Raw genomic sequence first — 22495 nt, 5'->3', positions numbered from 1 at the left:
GATGGAAAATTGAGATGCTGAATTGAGACAGTATACCCCACACCAAGGTGGCCTTCAGTGAGAGAGAGGGTGTCTCCATGGCTTTTTCCAATCCAACGTTACAGTTTTATTCAGTTAAATTATTGTTGGGGGGTTTACAAAAACGTTACGGATCCATGGACAGAGAAGGCGCAACTGAGGAACTATGCTCCCATGCAAACAGAGATGCACTGAGAAAAGAGTCACTAGATGGACGCATGATACACATTCGCTATGGGAAGAGGTGAAAAAGGAGGGGTCTGTTGGTTGGGACGCTTTATGTGAAAGGTTTGAACTCCCCGACCAAAAAGTCTCTGGTAGCCAGGGAATCTCGTAAAGCTGCCCTTGGTGTGTTATTCCTGCAGGAGACATGCTTAATTAAGGGTGAAGAGAGAGCGATAAGAGGAGGAGGAATAGGTCAAGTCCACTGGGCATCAGGAGACACAAAGAAGGGGGGGGGCGGAATAGTGCTACATAAACAATGTAAACTGCGGGACTGTGTGAATACCAACCTGCTGGAGGGAAGGTTATTGATACTGAAGGGGACATTGGAAGGGGCAAGGGTGATCCTGGCAGTGCTATATGCGCCAAACCAGGGACAGGCACACTTTATTACGGGCGCACTCAACGCAATACAGGAGCAGGAGGCTGACCTGTATATAGTGGGAGGCGATTCTAACTCCTGGGCAGATGAAGTGAGGGACAGGTAGACCGATGAGAGCACATTGAGGGGGGAGGTGGGAACAAAACCCCAGCACCTTGGAAGAATGATCGAAGGCCGCAGCCTAATGTATAGAGGGAACAGCACCCGGGGGTAGAGGGCTAGACGTTCTACTCTGCCCCTCACAAAACTTACACCAGGATTGACTACCTTCTTACTAACAGGGATCAGAGGACAAGAGTGACCAAAAGTGAAATCAGACCGGTGGGCTGGACTGACCACGATATGGTCCTAATGTCGCTGGATGTAAGAGGGCTCTACAGACCAGATAGCAGCTGGCGCTGCAATAAGATGCTCTGGAAAGATCCTCTCTTTGCGGACCAACTGGGAAAAGAGATAGTGGAATACTTTAAACTGAACGACACGGGGGAAGTGGGCAGGGGGACGGTCTGGGATGCAGGTAAAGCGACCTGGAGGGGCCTTCCCATTAGAGAGGGAGCGAGACGCAAGAGGGAAAGGAAATTGAGAGAAGATAAGCTGAGGAAAGAGATAGCAGAGAAGGAAGAAAGGGGGAAACGGTATGGAAATTCAGTTATCTGAAGCAGAAATATTCAGAGAAAGGGGACAAGGCAGACGCACTGCTGGAGGCGGGACTCTGAGCTCAGAGGGCCGATAGGTGGGTTTCGACCCTCGGGAACCCCACAGGGACACACGGGAAACACCTAAGGAGATAGCAGAGGGATTTGCCCAAAATCATCAGACCCTCTACAAGTCCGAAGCGCCTTCGGGAGAAGAGTCAGTCAAGGCATACCTAGACAGGATAGACATGTGCAGACTCACTGACTTAGAGGTGGAGCACCTGGTGAGCCAAATAACAATAGAGGAAGTACAGGCGGTGATATCCCGCCTACCTAACGGTAAAGCCCCGCGGGAATATGGCTATACCATAGGGTTCTACAAAATGTATTCAGGGGTTCTGGCTCAGTACATAGTGCAGCTTTGCAATCATATTATAGAAACGGGAAAGGCCCTGGACACTTTCAGCAAGGCTCTCATATCGGTGATCCCAAAAGAGGGGACAGACCCCACACAATGCTCATCCTACTGCCCTATCTCACTTCTGAACGTGGATGAAAAAATATTTACACAAATTCTAGCAACACAGATTGAGGACAAAATGCCCAGAATAGTACATCCAGATCAAATGGGGTTCATAGCGTGCAGACAAGGGCCAGACGCAGTGAGGAAAACCCTAGACCTCATGGAACATGCTGAAGGGACCCCAGGAAATTATGGCTTCTGAGTTTAGATGCAGAAAAAGCTTTTGACCGCGACAAATGTGGTTTCTTATTTGCGGTACTGCGAAAAATACGAATGGGAGACAAAATGTGCAGTGCCATTCGGGCCATCTACTCGGGGCCGACAGCAAGGGTAGTGGTGAATGGTGCGAAATCTAGGGAATTTAGGCTCAGCAGGGGCGATGGAACCCCTGGGGCTGGACATCCACGGGGACGCCAAGATACAGAGTATCGGGGCGGGAGATGACTCCCACAACTACCTCTCAGAGATAAAAGAGACAGTTCCAAAGGTACTTCAGGTAGTGGAAGAGTAAAAAAGCCTGTCAGGCTTTAAGGTGAATGTGGATAAATCCATCCTCCTCCTGCTGGGATTAACAACAGAGGAGCACAGAAGAGACTGGGAGGGGTTGGGGATACAGGTCGAGGAAGATAGCCTGAAGTATCTAGGGGTGAAGATACCCAGGGACTTGAATAAACTATACAATATAAACTTCCCCCCTCTACTGCACTGCCTCTTTGGGGAACTAGATACCTGGTCGAAACTCACCATCTCTTGGCTAGGGCATTTGAATGCGTTGAAAAGGTCCTCCTCTGATAACACTACCGGACATACATTTTGGGCAACTTAAAAGGAGGATGCTGAGATTCCTCTGGCAGGGGAAGAAACATAGGGTAGCCTATAGACAACTGATACAACCTAGGTCAAAGGGGAGAGTGGGACTACCGGAAATGCGCACATGCTATAGGGCAGCCCAGTTCAGAGCTCTGATCCCCCACCTACAAGGTGACAAGCAAAGCAATGGGTCAGTATCGAGAACCACCTTTTCTGCCCGGTCACGCTCGGCGAATGTCTGTAGGCACCCTATGAGGCCGCCCCGAGGAAGGTAAGAGCTCACAGGATTCTGGGGCCGCTCTGGACCCTCTGGAGAATTAAAAAAGAAATGTCTCGGGTAACGATCATGGCCCTCGCCAATGAGCCACATCTGGGCACCACCAATCAGGGAGCGCATCCATGGACACGGGAGGTTCCAGGACTGGTAGGAGGGAGGAGTTGAGAGGTTGGGGCAGGTCCTGAAAAAAGATATGTTCATAGAACTCGAGGAGCTAGAAGAAATCCTGGGAGGGGGCAAGATTTTGGTATTTAAATACTTATAGCTCAAAGGGGTGCTGATGGCCGACGACTGGAAACGAGATTTGCAAAGGGAACTAATGCGCACAGAGAAGGTGTTAGGCATGGGCAAGGGAACGAAGGGACTCATCTCCGAACTATACCAGACCCTACTGGATGCACAGGGAGGAGACATAGGGACACACAGAAGGAAATGGGAAAGGGATATGTGAATTGTGATAGAGGATAAGCAATGGGAAAGGCTATGTGAGAATGTGCACCGCACATCAGTGGCCTGCCAGTACAAACTCCACAAGCTGAAATTATTATACAGGTGGCAGTGGGACCCAGTGAGACTCTCTCATATGTACCCGGGATCAGACCTTCATTGTTGGAGGGATTGTGGGTCAAGGGCAAACTACTGGCATATGTGATGGACATGCGAGAGGGTGCAGAGATTCTGGAAGGAGATCTTGGGGTGGCTAGGGAACCTGAATGGGGTGGATAGAATACTGGACCCCCTCCTAGTGTTATTCGGGGTAGAAGCAACTGAAGGGGAATGGATCAAACGCCCATACATGCCACACTTCCTGTTATTGGCAGCCAGGGCCTGCATTGCAAGTGGCTGGAAAAGGGCGGGTCTCCCTAGTAAGAAGCAATGGGCTGCCAAGGCACCGGATATATACAGAATGGAACAGCTCACCAGACAAATACATGGCCAATCTCCGCCTAGGGAAATGGAATGGGCACCCTTCCTTGAGAGGTACAACCCGGAGAGGCCCCAGTATGGAGATGAACACAGGTCCCAGGGAACCCAAAATGGAATGTGACCCCTGAAGGGAAGCAAGCGCGGAAAGGATGCAGAAGGACGGAGCCACTGGGCATGAGTGCAAGGGTGGAGTGAGGTGAATGGATGAAGGAAGGTCACACAACGTACCCCGAAGAGGGAACACAGTGGAACCCTGGCCAAAGAGAGCAAAAGACTCAGGACCTCATAAGGGAGACAGCAGAGAAGGCGCCGCTGATCCCAGATCCTGGAGCCCTAAATGTTGATCTCTCCAAAGAGCCAAGCTAGTTACGGGGGGGTGGTTAAGGGATCAAAATGGGGGGGTGGTTGGGGTAATTTTGATTCTGTGTTATAAAAAAATGAAAACCCACTGCAAAGTCAAGATGAGCTGAGTACTATGTAATTATGTAATTGATTACTGTTATAACTTGACTATGACCACTTACAAATAAACACAATTAAAAAAAACAATTCTCCCGAGGGATGACCCATTAAACCTTTACACGCTGCGTGCATGTGCATAGTGTATCCGTTAAAAGACATTTTTTTCCATTAACTATGACTCTTGTAGACACACCAAGTAATGTGGATTTAGGATTTTACCAAGGTCTGGATTAGCAAAAAGGTTCTGATGGCCTCTAGTATTCCACGATAATAATGAAATTTGACGCCCAGAGAACTTATAGGATTATTAGTTACCACTATTCCTCGACAGACCGAGGGCTCCAGATACCCAGGACCAATCTTGCACGGTACCCTGATTCCCAGAACTCACTTCAGCCACAGTGACTTCTCTATCCTGTTTTCTGACAAAGGTTGTTGAGACCCAGATCTCGGACGGTAAAGGTGCACACCTCCCAGGAAATGAATTACCCTTCTCCTTCACCCCCCACCCAAGTCCAGAATAGATTGACAGGTCAGAACCTAGTTGATTCAGGGATTGACACTCCCCAAGGATAATTATTATTTTTGAACTAACATGTAATACACTATGGTCTGTTCTGTACTTGTGTATAGGCGCGTTATAAATGCCATATCATATCATATCAATCAATAAAATCAACTCTATCAATATCCTTGCACGTAATTTAGGCACTTCACCCAACAAACGCAGGGTGTTTGTTCTATTTAGCAAAACATTGCAGTCTTGGGTTGCTCTCCAGGCAAGACCCCCCCCAATCCTGGTACAAATCTGGGCCCTTAGAACTCTTCAATATACTGAAAGCCTGCCCGAGTGCTGCTCTCATCCACAATTTTTGGTTGGGCGGATTAAATGTTTGGTAATGGTAACCCCTGTAAAGCCCTGAAAAAGAGGCACTGTTAAAAATTGGATAACTTGTGGGGTGCAATTCAGAGTTTACTATTCGGGTGGCCCCAACATTCCCAGGAGGACACAATCACTGCAGGTGGTATAATAATTGGCCACAGTTAGGCATCAGTTTGGACCTCATGCAATTCTGTCTGGATAATATCTTGGGCAATCACTGACTCCAATTGGTGAGAGTCCCCGGTAGATTTATCCACCTTGTTAGTTCCAACCCTGCCCTTTTTAGTCTTTGTGCCATTGTTTCAGAGGGCCTTACACAATGCTGCAATAACCGTAGGCTGCCTCGTTAAAGTAAGTAGAACTTTGCGAGATGATTGGTTGGAAGCATTAACCATGGATTTGTTGTTAGATTTCTTCACCACATATTCTTGAGGTTTGGCTTTCCCTTTCGCCAGCAATTTCCCCCTCAAAGTCAGATTATTCACTAAAGGAGTTCAATCACGGAATCATTATTGATCACGTTAGATTCCTGCACTTCACCATGCTGATCACTGGACTCCGTCAGGTCGTCAACAATCACTGGCACACTGAAAGGGCCCCGTTCCCCATCCACAATGGAATTATTCCTTGTAGATCCACGAGGCACCTCTCTTCTGGCTTCCAATATACGTGTTTGAAGTTAGTCATAGGATTCTTGTTGAGCCCTTGATTCAGAACATCAGAGGTCACGGGGTACAATAGGGGCCTTTTTGGAACAGCCATGAAAAATCAAACCACACTGTTGAGTTTTGTGACCCACAAGGGAAAATGATGATTGATCCCCACTCAAAAAATCTTTTAGTTTATTAAGCACTCCAATGTGTTTATGATACGATATGATATGGCATTTATACCGCGCCTGTACACAAGTGTTTCAAGGCACGACAAGGGGGAACAGAGGAAAGACAAAGACAATGATCTTACTAGGTCAGGTGACATTGAGATTGTGCAAGTGGGGGGGAAAGGGAAAAGTGTTGGGGGGTGATGGGAGGGTCAGTGCAATACATAGATCAAAAGTAAAAAAAAGAAGAAAAAAAAAACAATAGGTAAAAAGTGCTCCCAGCTAGGGGCAAGTGCAGGGGTAAGTGCAGACATCCAGTGTCAAGAGCTGGTAGGGGACTGTAGGGATAAGGAAACAGCCCGCAAGTGCAGTTGTTGCCTGGGAGGCAGTGCAGGTGTGCAACTGGTGGGGGAGGGGACCTGGGCCCGAGATCAGAGGGTAGCCAGGTGACCAGTGCAGTTTCAGTCAGGAGTTCAGCAGGGGAGAGGAGGAAAGAAAGCAGAAGCAAAGAGGAAGGTCTTGAGGTGCTTCCGAAACTGGAGATGGTTCTCAAGTTTCAGGGAGGCAGGGTGGCTGTTCCAGAGGGAGGCCCCAGCCGAAGGAAGAGATCTACCACCAACTCATTGCTTGGAGAAGCGGCTGACCCTGAGGGAGTTGGAGACGGATGAGCCAGAAGGGCTTGTGGACAATGCAGAGGGTTTTGAACTTAATCCTTGCTGCCACTGGGAGCCAGTGCAGAGATTTCAGTCCTGGAGAGATATGATCCCTGGGCTTGAGGCCAAGGACAAGCCTTGCATTCCTGTCCTGGATAAGTTGCAGAGAGCGGAGAATAGAAACAGGCAGATTTAGAAAGAGGTTGTTGCAATAGTCCAGCCTAGAGAGAACCAGAGCTCTACAGACAGTGAGCTTCTGTTGGGAAGGAGAGGAAAGGAAGAATACCTCTGAGGAGGTGCAGCTGGTAGTGTGACTTCTTAGCAACGTCAGAGATGTGAGGAGAGAAGGAGAGTGTGGAGTCAAAGATGACCCCAAGGTTTTTAGCATCACAGGTAGGAATGACAGGAAAGGAGGGAGCAGGTGTGCCGATGAGGAGAATCTCGGTCTTACTGGCTTAAAGGCAGAGATCATTGGTGGCACACCACACCTGGGTAGCAGACAGACAGTCAGAGATGAGAGAAGGAGAAGAGGTGGCGGAAAGGAGCCTGAAAATGAGTATAGTGTCATCCGCATAGCGCATACAGTTGGGGCAGTGAGCGGCAATGCAGTGTGCAGGCAGTGCCAGGTATTGGTTGAACAGCCAGGGAGAGAGGTTACACCCCCGGGGAACCCAACAAGTTGAGATGGAGATAGAGGAGGAAGGACCCCAGTTGGCCCTGGGAGGGTCGATCGGAGAGGAAAGAGGTCAGCCAAGCCAGGGCCTAATAGGTGATACCCAGGTTATCACAGAGACGGTTGAGCAGGATGGCATGGTTGACCATGTCAAAGGCATAATAGAGATCAAGTAAGATGAGGACAGAGGGGGTTTTGGAATCGAGGTTGGAGAGCAGGTCTTCACGGATGTTCAGGAGAGCAGTTTCTGTGTTTCTGGCAGCTCTGAAGCCAGACTGATGGTCATGGAGACAACCAACCGATTCAGTGAGAAGATTAAGCTGGGAGATGGCCAGCTTTTCCAGGAGTTTGCCCAGGAAAGGAGTTATGCCGATTGGGCGATAGTTAGCCGGGCAGGACGGGTTGGCAGATGGTTTCTTAAGAAGAGGGTGCACAAGAGAGTGCTTCAGGGGGGAAGGGAAGACTCCGGTGGGGAAGGAGTGGTTGCAGAAGTCAGCAAAGAGCAGGAACTGCAGAGTCTATGTGTTCCTTGATGGTTTTGGAGGAATAGGGGTGAACCTGTTTTGACAAGACTTTCATAGATCAGACTTGTCTACAAACCTTGTCTGGCGAGAACAGGGGAAAGGCAGAGAAGGAGGAAGGAGAGGTGGCCGAAGAGGGGCCAGCGGAAGAGCAGGGAGTAGGGAGTGGAGGGGAAGAGGAAGAGAGAGAGGATAGGATGTCCTGAGTTTTAGAGATGAAATGAGAAGCCAGGGCAGTGCAAAGGGCCTCGGAGTGGACCGGAGAGGTAGACACTGCAGCCGGATTTACCAGCTCCTTGCAGATTTTAAAGAGTTCGGCCGAGTTGTTAGATGCCACAGAGATGCAGGCTTGGATGTGGGCTTTCTTCTTGGTGCAAACAGAGAGACGGTATTGCCTTTGGAGCAGGCGGCATGCCAGTTTGTCAGAGGATGTACCGGAAGCACATAAATTCCTCTACAAGATGTCGATATGGGGAAAACTGGAGTAAAACTTGTCATAAGCAACTGAACACTAATGAAAAAGTTGAAAGTCAAGATCTGTACAAGTCTTCATATATGAGATGTCAATATGGGGAAGATTGGAACAAGTATTGCCACAAGCCAATCAATACTAACAACAAAGTTAACAAACAAAACTTGAACATGTCTCCATATATGAAATGTCAATATGGGGGAAGTTGGGGCAAGTAATACCTGAAGCCAATAAAGTATACACCGTGAGAGCTTCAATCTGCTTAGATACAGATATGTTAAATCATTTAATAATGCTACTCATGAAGCAGCTATATGTACTATGTGGGAATGGGGTTGGAAGGTTATGACATTCATTTTATTTATGTTATGGTGGAATTGTATATCAAAATTATGAACATTGTAGAAGAACTATCTTAGCATATATCAATTGCTTGTTTTTTTAATTTTATTTTTATTGACAAAGTTGAATTAAACATCAACTTTTCATTATGGTTATAAATAATAAAGTTGAATTTAGTCCAAAAAAAGGAATTTCTTTAAAAAACAAAAGATAAGCTAAACATATACATAATGTATAACAATATCTACCAAATTCAGAGTAGATAGAAATAGATAAAGAAACAACAATTTAAATGATTATCAATTCAAAACAGTTTGGTCAATATTCAATGACACTAAAAATGGAACAATTGCAATTCGGTTTGAATTTCCCGTTGCAGAGAACATGTGCTGCTTGTTTTTAAGGTATAATCATTATTCTAGCCGTGATTGTATTTTATCTTTGTATATTGACCTGATAATTTGGTTTTAGACACTTGTACCTGATGAGTTTTGTCCTATACCTAGTATTAAATTGATTAATGTATTCTTGATGTGTTGCATATACAAAGCCAGTGTGGCTATGTGTATATTAAAAACAAAATAAAAATAAGTATATAAGTATAAACAGTGAAGTTGCACAACAGTGTTATACTTAAAGGAAAAGAAAATAGAAAGATAAAGAGAAGGTTATAAGAAGACCAAGTATAAGAAGTACATCAGGCAGTGATCCTTTGAGGGGAAAGATACCTGATAGGAGAGTATACAAGGGGATCTACAAAGCCCAGAGGGGGATTCCTGGCAGGGGAGTACATCAGGTAATCAAACTAGAGTATGTAAAAGGAAAATACATTGTGAAAAGGTTCCTGGCATGAGAGTATATCAGGAGACCATCTTTAAGAAGTTGCTGTGTAGAAAAGGCACATTTGCCATCCTGTAAAACACTATTGCTTGGGAAAGACACCTTTCACCATTCTTAAGAAAGTGTTATGTGAAAGAGACATGTTTACTAATCATAAAGAAACATGTTATTAACAGAAAACTTTCAATATTCTACCTGGGACAGTTCAGGGGAAGGGAATCATCCACTGGATGCAAGGATTGTTTTGTTGAATTTATGTACTTCGTTTTTCTCTCAATCTAAAGCAGATACATTTACCCAGCACCTTTTTGTTGTTCGTTTTTAGTGTAAGGGTCAGATAAGTTTTGGACACAAGGACAGTTTGCCTAATTGTAATGCTGAGACACAGACTGATCTTTAGTTTTGATTTCCTAGATAGAAAACTTCTCTTTAAGACAAGGAAAGAAATGCCTTTATCCAAACCCTTCTATTTTAATAACACGTCTAATGTTGAAAACATTTCAATGTTGTGTCTGCCTCTCATTTCTGATGCCTCACAATGCACTGAAGGGAGACTCCCAAGTCCAAGTCAACACGAGGGGAGATACGTAGCACCTCCTGCCAAACTGCAGTTACACACTCCACACACCCTGTATGAGCCCATCACACATGCTGATTATGTTCACAGTGTGTTGCTGGACTTGAGCCACTGATAGCGCTGTGCAGTAATGTGCTTGCTAGGATAATAAAGGTGTGAATGGAATGTTAGTGTTAGTGTGGAATGTTGATTGGAACACTGGGTGAGTGTTCTGAGAGTGTCAATTGGAAGGGAGCTGGTTGGTGTGTGGATGGGCCTTTATGTGCTACATCTTTTCATACACAAGGGTTTAGGAATGTACCCAAGAACTGCAATAAATACATGTATGTGCCTCACCTTGGAATCCAGCGTGGAACTTATTACCTGTACTAGGTAACTTCATTTAGTGACAAGGTGTTCTTCTGTCCACTGAAAGGAACAGACAGTACTGGAACAAGGAAGCTGTGGTGAGGGGAAAAGCAAACATCTGCACAGCCACTGTCCCCATGGACACATCCACACAACCAAAAGTAAGTAGTGCTCTGGTATTGGGCGTCTGTCTAGAGGACGTGCCAAAGTGGCCATTTGTTGGCAGTCAGTTGGGGTCGGCTGGCTAGCCCTGGTCAGTGGAGGTAACCAGGTCCAGTGGGATATGGGATTACCAGAGTGGTCAGTGCTGCAGTGCACCCCAGTCAAAACGGTGACATCTGGAGCAGGAGGTATGGCTGCTGCGTGTGTTGGCAGCTCCGGGTATGGCAGGGCAAAGAAGGGAACGTCTTGGTATGGCCGATGTTGTGTTCTGCAGCAGGACAGAACAAGACAGAGCAGCGGAGAAACAGGGTCATCTGTTTTTGATAGGAGACAGAGCAGCTAATGGAGAAGCAGATTGTGAGCGTCTGATGGCATCACTGAATGCACAAATGTTAGTAAATAGCATGGAGTGCTCTGCCGAGTGCGTTGATTATGTGAACAAGGTAAGAGGGGGAGAGGAGGCACGGGGAGGCGGTGGGCCCATGAGGGATGTTGGTGGCTGGTGCTATGAGTAAGGGGTCAGTAATGTGAGACTCACAACTGTCTTTAGTTTTCTCGAGGTATGACTTTTTAATTTAAACGAAATTAGAAAATAAACCCTAACTACACCTACTCTGCCAGGGCATTCCCTACCTAGTCTAGGATCTAAGGGAAAATCTCGTAGCATGCACAAAGCTAACCCTCACACTAAACAACAAAAACATTCAAAGTGATATATAAACAACATAAATAAAAGGTTACCAAATAACCAGTGTCTTGGATGACCTCTGTTTGTCCTGGGCAGATCTTGCTCCCAGGAATGTCTCAAAGTAAATTTCTTCCAAGGAAAACAAGGTCTTCAGTCTTGAAAGGTTCCAAAGAAACAAAAGTTCACACAAACAAAAATCCACTAATATTAGTTCCTTCTTCACTGGATGAAAAGATTCCCTTTCCAAGTTCCACAAAGAAAACAACAGCACCAATGACATGCCTGGATAGCCTCCTTCCAGGAAAGAATGGGTAAAGTTTACAAAAGTACCACTTCTGCTTAGCAACAACTCTTCCTCTTGTAACTTCTGCAGCGTCTTTAAATCGGGATGCTTCTTCTTAGGGTTTGCTCACTCTAGTAACTCTCTTCTGCCAATGAAGCACTCCCCTGTGCATCCTCTTCTCAAGAAACCCACAGGTGATCCTTCTTGTCCAGCTAACTATCACTCAATTTCCATTACTCCCTTTCTGGGAAAACTCCTGGAAAGGTTGGCCATCTCTCAGCTTAACCTTTATTCCAATTCTGTTGGCTGTCTCCATGACCAGCAGTCTGGCTTCAGAGCTGTCAGAAGCACGGAAACTGCTCTCCTGAACATCCATGAAGATCTGCTCTCTTACCTTGACTGTAACATTCCCTCTGTCCTCATCCTCCTCAATCTCTCTTCTGCCTTCGACACAGTCAACCATAACATCCTGCTCAACCGTCTCTGTGAAAACCTGGGTGTCACTGATCAGGCTCTGGCCTGGCTGACCTCTTTCCTCTCCGATCGACCCTCCCAGGTCCAACTTGGGCCCATCCTATCATCTATCTTCCTCTCTACCTGTGGTGTTCCCCAGGAGTCTAACCTCTCGCCATGGCTTTTCAACCAACACCTGGCCACTCTCACCCACTGCATTGCCATTTTCTGCTCAAATTTCCAGTGCTGCACTGACGACACTCAGCCTATTTTCAGGCTGCCCTCGGCCACCTCCTCTCCCTCTCTCATCTCTGATTGCCTAACTGCCATTCAAGATTGGTGTTCCGCCAATGATCTTTGTCTGAATGCCAGCAAGACGGAGATCCTCCTCATCGGCACACCTTCACCATCCTTTCGCCTCATTCTCTGGCCGGCTTCCCTTGGCCCTCCTCCTACCCCCACCTGCGAGGCCAAGAACCTCGGGTCATCTTTGACTCCACCCTTTCCTTCTCCGCCCACATCTCTGAGGTCTCTAAAAAGTCAAACTTCCTACGCTCCTCCTCAGAGGTACTCTGCCTTTCCTCTCCTTCCCCCAGAAGCTCATGGTATTCCAAGCTCTGGTTCTCTCTAGGTTGGACTATTGTAACAGCCTCTTTCTAAATCTACCTGCCTCTACTCTCCGCCCTTTGCAACTAATCCAGAACAGGACTGCAAGACTTGTCCTTGGCCTCAAGGCCATTGGCTACCAGTGGATGCAAGGATTAAATTCAAATCCATCTGCATTGTCTACAAAGCTTTCTGGGGCCTGGGTCCAAAATGCCTTCAGCTATCCCTTTGCAAATACTTCCCCTCTTAAGCTCTTCGCTCCTCTACCTCTAACTCCCTAAGGGTCAATTGTTTTTCAAAGAAACGAGCTGGGGGTAGGTCTCTGTCTTCGGCTGCGGCCTCCCTCTGGAACAGCCTCCCTGCCACTCTAAAACTTGAGGAGGACCATCTCTGGTTCCGTAAGCACCTCAAAACCTCCCTCTTTTCTTCTGCCTTCGCACCCCTTCTCCCCTGCTGATATGTTCTCTCTTGACACTGTGCACCTGGTCACCCTCTGTCCTCTGGGCCCAGGTACCTGCTCACCCTGCCACCCTCTCGCACTGCCTCCCGGTCAACCCTTGTACTGGGGTCTGTATCTGTACCCATACAGCCCTCCCTTTTTCTTCCTGCACTTATCAGACCTACCCTGTATGCTGCCTTAAACCTAGCACTTGCAAATTGCTGGCTGCACTACCACTGTTTGCTGCCTTTATTTATTTATTTATTTATTTATTTATTTATTTATTATTTATCTCTTTCTCCTCTGCTTCACACTTTCCACTTCTCCCCCTTCCATGCACTTTTCCCCACCCCGTCTCCCATGAACTTGCGCTTTCTCAATGTCACTGGGCCTAGTAGGATCGCTGTTTTGTTCTCCCCTGTTCCCCTCCCTTGTCACGCTCTGAAACACTTGTGTACGAGTGCAATAGAAATAAAATATCAATAACAATATCAATATCAAAATCTCACATACTGTGAGAGCAGGCTCTCTTGCCCCACAGTTTACTTCTGTTTCTACTACATTCAAATGACAATGTTCTGAAAAAAGTATCGACAACCACAGTTTTACTGCTGCCACTGTGACTTGGCATTTTAGGCCACTTCAACAAGACTCTTCGACCTCTACAGTATGGCAAGACACTCTTCTCTCTTGTATAGTAAGAAAGGGAAACCTATTTGCCTTTCCTTTCTGTCTTGCAGGTACCATACAATCTGTCTTTAGCTCCCAGACTCCTTCTTCTTAACAGATTTGAATGATTACTTTTTAGCAAGTACCCAGCTCCCTTCACCAGCTTCATATACATCTTCTTAGCTCCAGTGGTTACCCCAAAGCTATATTGCCACTTGTCCAGCCTTGTATAACCTTATCACCCTTGAATCAGAGGACTTTGCGTTTTCAACAGCTCCAACAACTCTAAGACAATGTTGTTCAGTTCTTAAGTGAGCTGGTTTCACTTTAACAGAGTTTGATCCACTGGCTTGGATAATACTTGTTCTTTGTTTGACTTCTGCCACTTCTAGGACTGCTCGTCGGTGTTCAGTATGTTACAAGAAGTACGTTTCTTTGTGGAAATGAAATTAGCCACACACAATTTTGTTTTGATATTGGACTACCACTTTAAAGATGGGCGTTCCCTCCTTTCATTCAGCGTTATGCTTCATAGGAAAATGTGAAACAGTATCATGTGTGCAACCTTTTCTGCTGTTAAATGGGCTTGTAACATTGGAGGAAAGTCAGCTTCTGCTTCATAAGGTTTACCAGTAACGTTCCCTTCTTTAATAGGAGACACACGATCGACAACAGGTTATATATAACAATGGGGGATAAGAGAGGCTCTCTCTACACGCAGTTACTTTAGCTTTGATGATATAAGCATGTGATACAATTCCCTTGTTAGAAGGACTTCCCACTTCTGTGACTTCTGTTCACTTCTTTTCTTGCTTTTATGTGTATGCGAGCATAGATTAAGCTGGCTACAGTTACCGGCAAGGTATTCCAGATGATTTGCAGTACAGAGGCTCCTCCCACCGACTCCACAATCACAGCAGCTGCAGGCTGCTTCTGCTTCCTGGCTTACTTTCTTCTGCAGCTACTGCTATAGGCACTCTTGGGACCCACACCCCTCTGCTGCACCAGTATCTCTGATCCAACCTAGTTATTGGAGAGTCTTCCTCTCTCCAGCTTCGCTCGGCTTGCTTCTGGACACAGGCTTTTGGTGGATTCACGATTTCAGCTCTGCATTCACATCAATTAGGTGCACCTGGAAAGACTGCCTGTTTCTTCCAGTATCTTCCAATGCTGTCACAGCCAAACAGGGTTTGTGAGCACAGGACCAATTTAGAGCCTGCAGGTGAAATCTGCTCTTCCGTTGCTCCGGCGTCCCTTCTGTGGTCACACTTCCACATGAACTGCCAGTCTCAAGCTCTGTTTCTTCTGCATCTGCTTCTGCCGACCTTCCAGCTCCCGTTCCAGCTTCTTTCTACTGCTCCTTCCTGCTGCAGCCTTTTATGACCCTCAAGTGGTTTAATTGGCTTCAGGTACAGACCCTTAGGACTATTTGCCTGACATTGCCAAAAGCTATTAGGCCTGCCTGCCTCCCCAGCATTCTTTTTTGTCACATTCCCTGGGGGATTCTGGGACATGTAGTCATTTTTAGAGAAATGTGTTTTCCTACTTCTTTAAAATGGCAAAAGGCCATCAGAAGGATGAGATTATGGGAAAAGGGGTGCCTCCCAGCCTTCCTTGTCCGATTCCCCCTTATTTTATCCTCCCGCAGTACACCACCCCCAGTGTCAGGATCAGAGAGCACCTGCCTTCCCCTGACCACATGGGAAGGGTCCCAGACCAGGTTCCTGGGGGGAATCCCGTTGGATTCTCCACACATGTTACAAGATGCTGGAAAGGAATCTCCAGAGGAACAAAAGGGCAGATATCGAGTGGAAGCAGAAGTGTGATGGTTTCTGCCACATTGATAAACGTGGAGAATGGCATGGATTTAGGCAATGCTGAAGTGATGGAAATGATCATGGATTTGGGCCAGACAAGGAGGGGTAAGAGAAACCTTTCATCAAGGAGTGGCAGTGTTTTGGGAGTTTGAGCATATGTGAGCCGGAATAATTGATGGGCTGTGTGGGGTGAGGCCTGTGTTTTTGTTTTGAAATGCTGTTTGTGTTTGTGGTGGCTTCAGTGTTTAGTGTAGGTTTGTTCTCTCCCTGGGGGTAGAGGGGGTGGGGGTGATGTTAGATTGGGAGACCTATTTGTCTATTGCTGTTTGTGCTAATGTAAGGGAATTCTGGGGTGTTATGTGATTGTATTGAGCATTACAGATTACAGGGAATGTAACATTCATTTCGGGTCATGAGGCTGCGGGGTGCATCTTGGGAAATGTAAGGGTTTATGGAGATAAGGGTGCGGGGAGTTCCGCTGGCATCCAGTGGTTACTGGATTTGCATAGATGTACATTTGGACATGTGGGTGCGGGGAAGCATCATATTGGTCACATAGGATTATTTGTTTTTACAGCACTACGGAATTTGAAAGAAAAAACCCATTACTCTAATATATTTGGGACTCATTTGGGTCTTATCTTAAAAACAAATTGGATCAATATCCTAAAACACATTTTATTTAGGTATGTTTTGGACGCTTTCGAATTTTGGGTTGGATTTTGGGTCACAGCAACTCTGCCTCCATTTGCTTAAAACATTATTGATAATGTAACGAAAAGGAAAACATTATTTATTTATTTATTTATTTACATTTGGCTTTTCAAGGAAATCCTTTACTACAAAATGTACACAAACTTTTACAAAACACAAATCCTATACATTATTTCAAGAACAATAAAATTAATTACATTTCCTTACTATTCATTTTAGATCTCTGAACATCTTCAACCCGCACATATTTAACAACTTCCCATGGCTTCTTTTTTCAAACACACAAATTCAAATTGAAGATAACAGAACAAACAAATAAATACGTTTTTAAAATAGTCATTTGATAATAAAATCATTCTATAGCCATTAGACCACAGACATTTGATAAAAATCTCACTATCGCCAATTTCAAAGAGACCGGTCTTCCGTTTGATGATACAATCATTCTATAACCATTTGACCACAAACATTTGATAAAAATTGCACTATTGCCAATTTCAAATAGACCGATCTTCCATGCAACATATTCCACCAAATTACTTCCGGAAGCACTCTCTCTGTATGGCACACAAATCTTCCAATGTACTCTAAACGATGTATACAGAGAGTTTCACAATCAAGTAGTAGGTGTCTTAATGTTTGCTTTATGGTTGTGCTATTACAGAAGTGGCAAGGCACATGCCCCCCCCTCCCATACGATCTCTAATTTCAAAAATCTCCCCAGTTGGCTATACATTAAAACAGAATCGCATGCATAACGTTATTCCTCCATTTTCTATCGGGAAATCTATTTAAATACGGTTCTAATTAGCCCATAGTCTTCCAATTAGATACCAGATGTCCATATAGTGGAGATGACCTTACTTTCACATTAGTTTCCGCCCAATCTTAGTATCTTAAAAGACATTTTACTTTATTAGGGTTCAAAATAAGAAGTTCAATATCGACTCCAATTTTGTCGAGTAATAATCTGGAGCTTTCGTACATAGATATTAAAAACAGAGATTTTGTTTTCCCAGATCTTAGTTGTGAGCCCAGGATCGTATATAAATTGTTACCTGATGCAATAATCAACTTTCTAAAAAATTCAATTTTTTCCATTCAACAAAACTATTAAGAATTTGTAGGCCCAATTCATACCTAATGGCCGATGTTGGAATACATTTGGGAAGATCATACAGAAGACTTCTCCAGATTTTTGCTTCCATCTCAATAAAACCGTATTGAGTGCACTTTGGAAAGAATTCAATTCCATAGCTCAATTTAGGAATGGCTTTTATTAAATTGTAGAAATGTAACAAGGGCAACATAGAATATCTACAATACATTCTGTTCACTCTTTTCATTTGGGACATCAATGACACCATTCGATCTTCCAATGCATTCCAGTAGGCACATTTTTTGGGTTAGCAAACACAGGATAACCCAAATACCTAAATGAGCTTCTAATGGCTAATTTATGATTTTTAAGTACCAACTAAATCTAATAGCTTTTTTGTTTGTTTCCAAAATTAGAATCATAGATTTCTTCTTATTTACGCTCAGACCATTCCTGTCAATATAATCTTTTAAATTGTTTATCATACGCTGCAGACCAATCTAGGTTTTATCCATTAATAGGAAATCATCTGCATAGGCACACCAATTTAACTTCACCCCCTCTATTAGAGGAGAAATAAATGATGCTTGATCTAGCGGAATCCTTGCATCTGATACGAAAAGAATAAATAAGGTAGGACCAAAAATGTAGCCTTGCCATAGGCCATTCATTCTTCTTATTGGGACCGATAATTTGCCCTCCCTCTTCAAGTAAACCTGGATCTGAGAGCCGTCATGCAAATGAATTAGAATAGATAATATATGCCTAGGCATTCCAAGTACCAACTGTTTTGACCATAATAATACTCTATCTACCCGGTCAAAAGCTTGTGACAGATCAATAGTAGCCACAAATAAGGTGAGACATTTATTTTCCAGGTGTTTTCTTGTAATAGCGAAAACATCAATCCTCCCAGTTCGGTTCCCATTCTCTTTCTAAATCCAAATTGCTTATATTGGAATATTGAATTCTCTTCCGACCATTCATCCACAAGATTTAATACCAAACTGGCAAAAATCTTGGAGTCAGTGTTCATTAACGCTATGGGCCGGTAATGTTTGGGATCACTTCTATCTCCCTTTTTGTATACAGGTATTGCATATGCTATTCTCCAAGAAGTGGGTATTTGTTTAGTAGAAATGATATCAGAGAACAACATATAAAAAGCATTCACCCACACACCAGGGTTTCCTTTGAGAATAACATTTGCGAGGCCGTTAGGCCCGAAAGCTCTTGATGGATTTGTTTTTGAAATTTTGGTCACTATCTCTGCCTCAGTAAAATGACATCTTCAATCATATTCGTTTATTTCTGATATTATTGACAGTGGAGCGTGTTTAGCTGCATAAATATCTCCAATGTGACCCACCCATACATCTTCAGAAACACTATTAGCTTGCAACGCCATTTGGGGTGATTCCATAACGTTTACTAGATTCTACAAGTTTCTAGCCGACCCATCTTTAAGTGCACTCAATATAGTCTCTTTGTCCGCTTGTAACATTTCCCACAATGTGATATAATCAAATTTTTCAGTTTTAATTCTTCCCTACTAATTCTAATGGACTTCTACTCCCCTATAATAGGGACATTTTTAATTCTGCAAATCTCTTTATTACACACATTTTTGTGTATTTTAACGGAACTATCAAAAATGTGTACATGGGGAATAGGTGTCACGCCCTTCTTTGGCTTAATTGTTCTACTGATAGTTCTCTCTAGCTGACGTCTTTCTTCAAGTTGTAGCTGTTGGCAATCTACATTAAAAACCATATTAAGTTTTTCCACATTTCCCGCATGCCATGTTATTCTATTTTTGTTAATGTTTAGTTTACTTCGATATTTTCATTATAATAATTCGTCGCGTTGCTTGGACCCTGATGTTTATTATAATTTAAAGAAATCTATGATCACTAAAATTTGTGTCAGTCAGAGTATAGGATTTACATAATTCAAATTGTTTCCCTGACATATAAATGTGATCTATTATTGATGTTTATATCCCATTCTATCATTTATGTGGATCCTTATTGATCTTTAGCATAGAATTTTCATTAAAAAAGTGTACCATGTGTGACCCTGAAGAGCTTTCCTTGTAGAGCGAGGCACCCCCCCCTTTGATAGAATATCCCTCCTTTCCCCTTACGATAGACAGAATGCCGAGATCAGATTCCAGGTTAGTGCTCATATTATCCACTAAAGGAATTTGGGCATTGAGATCTCCGGCTACTATAAATTGGTGGCCTTTATATTTAATGGTCATATCCGAGAAGATAGAATTAATCTTCTTAATTGTAGATGAAAGATTGTTCAGGGGATTCCAGTAAATATTGACAACCAGTATATATATTTCTACCTGGTCAGGTGTCATTTCTACAATCACAGCCGAAACCCCTATCAGTGAGATCCATTCCAGAATTTTTAAACCGTCACCAGACCTTACTGCTGTGATAAGGCTACCAGAAGGGCAACCCCTAATAGATTGTTTTGCTAGTTGAAACCTTTAGTTAAAGCCATCAATGTGGAATTTGTGAGTCATCCATGACTCTTGAATACATATTCTATTATTTGTTATTAATTCACCACAGAGCTCTTTTGAGGATGTTAAGTGGGAGAAACCCATAGAATTCCAGGAGACCAAGTAAATATCATTATTAGTTCTAAAGGTCAGGCTTTTGATTTTTTAATTGAATTATTGATTCCCTTAGGGATTGTGCCAACCACGTCCAAGATTGGATGTCATCAAATTTTAGCGGATTCCAGTTATTATGTATGGGGGCACATTCATTTGCATACTCTCTCCCATTCTCTTATTGATCATATATTTGTTTCCCATGATTCTTATTATACATAAACTCTCTTTCATTCCTGTCTTCCATTTTGTTTTCATGCAGTGGAAAACCCTGATTATATGTTTTCAAGACAAGATTAAACTCTTTAACCTCATACCCCAGTCTGTTTAATTCCATTATTTCTTTGATAACCAAGTCATGCACAGTGCGAGAGTGGAAAACAATACGTACAAAATCGTAGCATTCTGGATGTATAAAATCCACTGGTTTCAGGTCTGCTGAAGACAGAAGTCTCAGATTCGGGAATCCTTGAATAGTGAGAGCACACACATTCAATGCAAAGAACGTGGGCCTCCGTAAACGAATAAAAAAATAAGAAGATACTTGGACTATAACTAAATATTGGTTTACGCCACCGAATTTTGTTTAGGTCCTCCATTAATGGCATACTTGTTGGTTTAGCCGACATGTCTGCAGGAATCTGCGCCAATTGATCTTTATAAATGGATTTTTCGCTATGTCTTTCTACTTTGTACTTGTCTTTCAGGAGTGTTTTTTAAAAACATGCTTGCTCCTTTTGATATATAATTTGATATCCCTGAAGTAGATTAAGATGATTTTATTTTAGCCATCAATCTCTGAGCAGGATCCACTTGAGGATTAGATAATACTTTAGAGAGTAATACTTGGTTGTGAGGGGTTTTAAGAAATAACTGAGATGTCTCTTTACTTTCTACCCCTCTATTTCCCTTTGTACCCTTATGTTTCCTTTCCTCTGACAGAGTGTTTGCAACCAGGTTACCCTCTATATTCTTTGGATTCACAAGACCATCAGCCTCCTGTTTCAAACCACCAACAGAAGAAGCAATCTTTTCCCCTTCTGTTATTTCGTGCTCGATTTCGGTGGTATTGCCGGTTTGGAAAATTTCGTTAGACTCCTTATTTTTTTTATTCTTTTTGTTTTTAGGATTTACTTGAAAGCTGTTTAATGGCTTTGAGATTTCCTTAGTTTCCTCTGTTAGCCTTATACCTAAAAGGGATTTAGATTCTTCATCTAACTGATGAAAGTCTTTCAACACATCATCACTTGATTGATTTTTCAGTTTTTTTTTCCTGCCTGTTCTGATTTTCTTTTAAGTTTTTATTTTGTTTGGCTCTGAGTTGCTCAGCTCGCATCGCCAAGCATTTTTCTTTTCAGGTAAGTACTACAACTGGAGTATCATATGAATGAATCCCCACTCCTCTTCATTCATATTATTCTGAATGCCAGCCCTATCTACTTCTGTCTCCAGATCAATTAGGTTAGTCAGAGCTGACAGGCTGTCTAATATTAATGTATCCTCTTGAGGGGAGGAATTTGTGGTTAAATCCGTACTTCGTAAATATTGCAGAGACTTGATTGCATCCATCAGACTGTTTACAGCCGCTGTCAGCTCTTCTTTGTTTTTGTATTGGTTTATAAGAAAACATTAAACCTTTACAAAAGAAAAAAAATAAAATGTTTCAGTTTTCCCATTTCTGGATAGCAGCAAAAAATGTATATAAACAACCTCCATGACAAGATTATAGGTCCAAATGATAGTTTTTGGAATCAATATGCCATCAGTTGCTATTGTTCTATTATAGAAAATTAATTCTCTTAGTATGTCCACCACTGCTTGGGTGAGAAGAGTTTTATATCCTGAGATCATTCTGTTCCAAAGATGTTCTGATTCGATTCTCTCCTTATTCATATTTTCCCAAAATTAAGTGCTACTTCTTTCACTAAATCTTTCTCCCGGGACTCCTCCCTCACCACGATATCCACACTGTTTTGTGCTGGGCGGGAGTCAGGGTGTGATACATTGCAAGAGGTAGCATGAAGTAACTTTTTCTGCTAGAATTCTTCCATGCTTATCCCTGATAATGTGCTTCTGACTGCAATATCGGCATAAGTCAAATTTGTTATTTTTGGAGAAACTGATCCATTCGTCTGAGTAGGTTTTCCATGCATATTGCCCTGCACCTTTTGATCTATTAACAGGGTGGCTATCGCATCACATGTGAACATGACTCCCTCCATTCTATTTAATTTGGCGATTACTTCCGCCAAAGTCATTTTCATTGCCCTTATCTCCCAGTGTGTTTGGTCATGCCCCTTTTCCAGCAAATTCAATATGCGAGAGATTCCAGGAAAAGCATGATCATCATCCAAATTAACCTCTACTGGAGTAGGTAAGAAGCCTGCTCTCCCTGGGTTGGTAGTGCCTTTTATCCAATTTCTTGGGCCTGCTTGTTTTATCATACTCCAAGTCCATTTGTCCGTCCAATTCAGCAGTCCCAATTTTGGGTATTGGGCCATAAACAGGGGGACTAGATTTGGTATTGATTGAGTCTATTGGCTTCTGA

This window comes from Ambystoma mexicanum, chromosome 7q, assembly GCF_040938575.1.
Source record: "Ambystoma mexicanum isolate Mex_15411 chromosome 7q, UKY_AmexF1_1, whole genome shotgun sequence".
In the NCBI taxonomy this organism is placed as follows: Eukaryota; Metazoa; Chordata; class Amphibia; order Caudata; family Ambystomatidae; genus Ambystoma; species Ambystoma mexicanum.
This window is presented reverse-complemented; position numbering follows the sequence as displayed.